This window comes from Anopheles merus, unplaced genomic scaffold (genome assembly GCF_017562075.2).
Source record: "Anopheles merus strain MAF unplaced genomic scaffold, AmerM5.1 LNR4000018, whole genome shotgun sequence".
Lineage (NCBI taxonomy): Eukaryota > Metazoa > Arthropoda > Insecta > Diptera > Culicidae > Anopheles > Anopheles merus.
Genome location: NW_024427598.1, coordinates 296,482 through 303,492, shown reverse-complemented (window position 1 = coordinate 303,492; position 7,011 = coordinate 296,482). Strand labels below are relative to the sequence as shown.

The 7,011-nt window shown below is 43.7% G+C and overlaps 1 long non-coding RNA gene across 1 annotated transcript; it reads right to left on the bottom strand.

The window, feature by feature from the left end:
- Positions 1–897: 897 nt before the first annotated feature.
- LOC121601024 lies at positions 898–1,286 on the bottom strand. Its single transcript, XR_006005963.1, has 3 exons — positions 1,246–1,286; positions 1,089–1,185; positions 898–1,010 (listed from the first exon to the last, which is right to left on the bottom strand). It is a non-coding gene; the product is annotated as an uncharacterized LOC121601024 (long non-coding RNA).
- Positions 1,287–7,011: the final 5,725 nt, after the last annotated feature.

Sequence of the window (7,011 nt, the reverse complement as noted above, 5' to 3'; positions counted from 1 at the left end):
CTGTTTTTTCATCGCACCGTGCACTTGTTTTACCACGTTACTTGTGTTTGTATGTGTGTGTGTGTGTGTGTGTGTGTGTGTGTGTGTGTGTGTGTGTGTGTGTGTGTGTGTGTGTGTGTGTGTGTGTGTGTGTGTGTGTGTGTGTGTGTGTGTGTGTGTGTGTGTGCGTGCGTGCGTGTGTGCGTGTGTGTGTGTGTGTGTGTGTGTGTGTGTGTGTGTGTGTGTGCGAGTGCGCGGGTTTGTGTCTGAAAAACGTAGCTTGCCATGATGTCATATTGCGTTGAAAGTATTCTGATAATGTGTGTTATCATGTGAAACAGCGTGCGTATTCACTTGGATAAAAGCTAAAGTTTGCATCAACAGCAGCGCTTGTTCCTTGGACGAAAACGCAGGTGTGCTGATTGATGAATGTGCATGCGACAGCGATGCGAAATGGACACGCGCACAATAGCAAAGAACTCGGCATTCCCTCACAGGTGTTTCTCCAGTGCACGCCATTGAAAGGCCTGCCCAAGGACGCAAAAACCGACGGCGGCCTGTGTAATCTGAGCTCTCTACAAAGCTCTCCACGAAGCTCTCCTTTGCAGGCTTGTCGAGAGCTTCGCCACAGGCGCCCGAACCATCCGTCACGCACACATCTAAACGTTTTGGTTTCGTCAGCCGCTCACGCATACCAATGTGTTTGCTCCACCCCCTTTTTCGGATTGCTTATAGAAATGATGAGGCTGTTCACATTTGCTTTATGCACACATTCGCATGCTGTTTATTGAATAGTATCTCTCTCCCTTCCCACATGTGTTTTGTCATACTCCCGCTGTGTAGACGGCAGAACGCTTTCCCCTTTCCAAATTTACCGTTCTTCCTCCTCTCGTTCTTCCTTCCTCCTACCGCGCTCGGGGTACCATCCGTGCGGCGCGTGTTCAGCTGGCTTCAGTTTAGTGATGACGTCATGAACAGGAGCTGCGCGTGTTGAACCGGCTTCTGTTGAGTAATGACGTCAACACCGGGAGCTCAATGAAGCAATAATGAATGTAAGTAGTATGTATTATTATGGAGAGTTTATCGCATATGATTAGATCAAAACTTACCTTAATATTTTAAAAGTGGAAAACGTTTTCTTTGCGTCGCTCACTTTGAAGATTATTTACGAGGCTAGCAGTTGATAAATAGCGCACACATCTGTAACTTTTTAGACGCCAAGGGTTAGTTGAATGAACCTGCACAAGCACACAGCAAGAAACTTACCTCAACAATTTGCTAGGATAAATCATTCCATAACTGAGGAAGAAGGAACACGGCACAAAACGTAAAGAGCAAAGTACGTCGCACAAGAAATCGCACCTCACTTCAGTACATCCTTCCATAGGGAAAGTTCTGGACAGCCTGAGGATGCCTCACACTCGGATGAGAGCGATAGCAGAAAAATCATGGTTGATCGAGAGAGATGGATAGACTCGGTCCAGCGATATCCGCTGGTAAATGCATGTGTGTGTGTGTGACGAACGAAAGACTTCAAACTCCGCTTCCCCAGTATTTCGTCCATAGTTTTTCGTCACACGCACACACCTCGACACGGGCGGCGGTTTGCCGTCCAAAATCTAGAGAGAGAAGACAGGGCCTCTCGCTTTGGCACACAGCAAAATCTCTCAACAACTTCGGCTCTGCTACTTGGGTGCGTGCATCTCTGCGTTGAAGCTCGTGTGTGCATAGGAAACTTTGTGCGTGCATTGAGCAAGCGCGCAGCTGTTTTTTTCAATGGGCGTTTTGTTTCATGAGCGCGGCAGTATTCTGTTCTCGATTTAAATGGGCAAACGCTCACTCGCTTACTCATAGATAGTTTTTATCTATACACTGTTTTCGCTGCTCTACAACGATGTAATTCATCACGTGTAGAAGCAGAACGCAGGCTGAGCACGGGATCAGCCGTGTCCAACTTTTTAACCAGCGCGTTCTTGACGGTCCAAGCAAGCAATGTTAGTAACAATGGGTCGAGGTAAACATTGTACCGATTATCAGCACCATATGATAAAGCGAATGGCTGCTGCTGGCATTAAACGCAAAACGTTCGAGTTCATAATGGAACGATCGCGCATTTTTGTGGCAACCGCGCTTCGAACAACCGAAACGTGCTTAGACAACCGAAACGCGCTTGGACAACCGAAACGCGCTTGGACAACCGAAACGCGCAAGTCAACCGGACGTCCTCAGAAGACCACGGCAAAAGAAGACCGTTACATTGTTAATATATCTGTTTCGATAGCTCTTATTTCAATGAGTTCTTTATTGCTACTAAATTATTTCGTAGGATTCAATCTTTAATCTCTAAAGTTCATCTCCTCACAGCCGAAGTTCATTTCTGCATAGCCGAAGTTCATTTCTCCACAGCCGAAGCTCATCTCTCCACAGTTCATTTTCGATCCTAGCAAATCTCCAAATTCCTGTTAAACAGTTTTCCCCAAGATTACGCGTAACATTCCGGCCACCAAAAACGTATGTTTTTAATTATTGTTTGTTACTGGCAAAATGGCAATCTTAGTTACAGGTCTCTGGACCTCCTTTCTATTCGCTAACCTCACAGTTACAACTCGTGTAACGTTATCAGCTCCTGGATGAATTTGACTTATTCGTGCTAAAGGCCATTTACAAATTGGTACATTTTCCTCCTAGACTATCACTAACCTTCCCACTTCAATCTCACATGCAGAATTATTCCATTTTGTTCGCTTTTGCAAAGAATGCAAATACTCTTGCTGCCATCTACGCCATATCATTTGTACATATCGCTGAACTTGTCTCCAATGATCTAACCGATTAGACGGGATATCTGTTACATCGACCTGAGGTACGCACTGTAGATTGGTTCCCACGAGAAAATGTCCAGGGGTCAAAGCTTCCAGGTCATTTGGATCGTTGCTGGCGGGTACCAACGGCCTAGAGTTTAAACAAGCCTCAATCTCTGCCATTAGAGTTGAAATGTCTTCAAACGTCAACTCACCATTCCCTAAGACGCGAATCATGTGATGCTTCATGGATTTTACGGCGGCCTCCCACAGTCCTCCGAAGTGTGGTGCTCCAGGAGGGATGAAAGACCATTTGATACCTTGGTCCGCGCACCATCTAATTGTCTTCTCCCGATGATCATCAGAGTTTAGCAGTTTGTAGAATTCCTGCAACTGGCTATGCGCGCCCTTGAAATTCGTACCATTGTCCGAATGTAGCTCAGCGACTAGTCCTCTTCTGACAACCAAACGTCTCAAGGCGGCTAAAAATGCAAGAGATGTTAAATCTGATGCAACTCAATATGGACAGCCTTGGTTACAAAACAGACGAACAAACAAATATAACCCTTTTTCGATGCTGCACGCCGATGTGTTCCCTTCATCATAATAGGCCCCGCGTAATCAACTCCACTGATGGAAAACGGTCTTGCTTGCCTCGCATGATCCGCAATGCCTCGCAACTCGCTGTGGAGGAAGATCCGCCATTGATTGCTGCAATAGTCTTGGTTTGCATCGTGTGCACCGTATACAATTATGGATGATACTCTTAACGACATTTCGACCGCCTACTATCCAATACTTCTGCTGAATAGTGTTTATCATGATTTGAGCTCCTCCATGCATTAGCTTCTTGTGATAGTGGGTAGCAATTAGTATAGCAATGCGGTGTTTTCCTGGCACTAAAATTGGATGTTTATGCTCCTCATCTATGTCTGAATTGCACAACCGACCTCCAACTCGAATAAGACCATCGTCCTTGCAGATTGGACTCAACAATTTCAACGGTGATGAACGACTAATAGGTCTCTCCTGCTTCAGCGATTCGATTTCCTTAGCATAAAATTCTCTTTGCACGAAGCGCATTACGATCTTCTCCGCTCGTTGTAGCGATTCTATCTCATTAGTTTCTGTGTTGTGCACATCGCCTTTTCGTTCATCAAAGAATTTGTAGACGTAGGATACTACTCGCTTCAATTCATCAAAAGTATCACTAGCCTCGCAAGCACGATTGATGAACGACTCCACATTTACCGTACTAGTTAATGCGCATGTAATGCGCTCTTCTTCAACGACCTTCAAATCCTCGGCATTTGAAATTTTGTAAGTTGGCCAAGCAGTTTTGTCCATTTGCAGCCAATCTGGTCCACTCCACCAAAGATCATCTTTGATTATTTCGGTCGGAAATCTTCCTCTTGACACTGCGTCAGCGGGTTTTTGTATACCAGGAACATGTCGCCATTCGATACCTTGAGTTGTGCATTGAATTTGCGATACTCTGTTTGCCACAAAAATTTTCCATCGATTGGGAGAAGATTTTAACCAATATAACACAGTAGTAGAATCGGTCCAGCAGTATGTTTGTACTTCCATGTTGATCGATTTTCTCATTTTAGTTATCAGTTTGCTAAGCAAATGAGCAGCGCACAGTTCGAGTCTTGCTATGGTGTGCTTCTTAGACAATGGTGCCACCTTTGATTTGGACACAAATAGCCGTGACGACATTGTCCCGGCTGAAACAATACTTCGAACATATACACATGCACCGTAGCCGCTTTCTGAAGCATCGCCGAACCCATGAAGTTGAATGGTATCTGGATGAGCAATAGCAACCAGCCTCGGAACGCTGATCTCCTTTAGATGAACAAGTTGTGTTTCAAATAGTTTCCATTCCTCACGCAGTTGGCGTGGAAGTTCCACGTCCCATCCATATTGCTTGTCGTCTTGATCTCTTAGCGTCCACAAATGCTGCATAAATTGTTTCGCTTTAGCCTTTACAGTATCGATTATACCCAGTGGATCATATATTCGAGCTACAGTCCGATAAACGCTACGCCTTGTTACTACCTGCTCACCTTCGATCTCCGGCACTCGTATACTCAGCAAATCAGATACAGGATTCCAAACTAGGCCTAAAGTTGTAACTGCGTTGTTTGAATTTGATTCATACAACAGCACTGGGTCTTGAGGTCCCTTTATCGCATCTGGTAACACTTGTGGACAATTTGACGCCCACTTTCGCAACGGAACCCCCCCTCTTTCTAGTAAGGATTTTGCTTCAAAACAAAGTTGTCTTGCTTCCTCTTCGGTATCTGCACCCGTGATAAGATCATCGACGTAAAAATCTTCCTTTCTTGAAGCAGCGAGCGGAAATTGCACTCGATGATCTTCGATTATGCTATTAAGTGCTCGGATGGCTAGGAACGGTGCTGCTGCAGTACCGTAGGTGACGGTATTAAGCTCAAAGGTTTCAATCGGCTCATTTGGTTTAGATCTCCACAGGATTCGCTGAAATCGACGATCTTCAGGATTTATCCACACTTGCCTATACATTTTTGCCACGTCAACTGTGACTGCAACTGATCTTGTTCTCCATCTTATTAAAATGTTGGTAGTATCCTGTTGAATGGTAGTACCAACCTTCAAAACATCATTTAACGATAAACCATTTGATGTTTTACATGATGCATCGAACACTACCCTGCATTTTGTTGTTAGACTATCCCTTTTGAAGACAGCATGATGTGGCATGTAATAGCCCTCACTTTCGGTCGCCTGTGTGGTAACTCTACTCATGTGTCCCATTTCTTCATACTCCTTCATAAACGCTACGTATTCTTGAAGCATTTCAGGTTCTCTAGCTAATCTTCTCTCTAGTCCAGTAAATCTCCGCAATGCAATTTGTTTTGAATCACCCAATTCTAAATTTGACTTGAATGGCAATCGCACAATTATCTTTCCGGAAGAGTCTCGTGTGCTTGTATCGATAAAATGCTTCTCGCACTCTTGTTCTTCTTGGCTCCAAATTCGTTCTTCACCAACTTCTTCAATATAGAAAAAGTTCTCCAATAGATTATTTAAGGTGGCGGTTTCATCTTGAGTTGACAAGGCACAAACTAAATTCGCAGTATTAGGCTGAGATTTGTACGGACCTCCAATTATCCATCCCAACTCAGTTTCAATTAAAGTTGGATAATCATCAGCTAGTTTGATCTTTCCGCTCTTTATAATCTCTACGAATATTTCAACTCCTAGAAGCATATCGATTTGGTTTGGAGCATAAAACTCAGAATCAGCTAGGTGAATGGTGTTTGGAATATTCCAGTTACTAATGTCAATAGTTTGCGTCGGTAATTCTGATGTGATTTTGGGCAACATAAGAAACTCTGCATGCGAATGATAGTTCGATATTCTTGATCATATGGTACCAACGTTAAATTCGTAATCGATCCTCCAATGCCACATACAGGTTCGTTCAATCTAACCCCCTTTAATCCGAGTGGTCTTGCCAATTTCTCTGTGATAAAGTTTGTTTGAGAGCCATTGTCAATTAATGCCCTGACAATACATGGTGTTTTGTGAATATTATCAATATATATCAGTACGGTTGATAACAACGCCCTTTTGCGCTTAGCCTTGTATGCAGTTGCTGTTACCGAGGGAACTGGGGGAATCATTTCTTCGTTTGCCATCGATATGGTTCGTTTACATAATTTGGAATGGTGTTTCCCTTTACAGTGTTTACATACGAAGTTAGATTTGCAGTATCGCACTGAATGGCTCACTCTTAAGCAGTTGAAGCAAAGCATTTGGGTTTTTACTAACTCTTCTCTATTAGCAATTGTAAGGGCTTCAAATTTTGGACAAGATTTTACATTGTGCGATTCACCACATACTACACACCGGTTTATGTTCTGATTATTCTCATAGACTTGGATAGGAAGAGCTATGTTGCGATTGGGTTTTACCTGCCTACCGGCCACCATGTTAACCTGATTTGTACGATGATTTATCTGTACACTAATGCGTTTTTCGAGAAACTTGATTAAATCATTATATTTATCTTCGGTGAGATCAGCAGCATGTTTTTCCCAAGCCCAAACAGTATCCTCATCTAGCTTGTACAGCAGCATATTTGTTAGTGGAATATCCCACTGGTCAACTGGTGTCTTCAATCGTTGAAGTCCCCTCACTAGCCTTATTACTTCGTTTACAACACGCTGTAGTTCGTGCA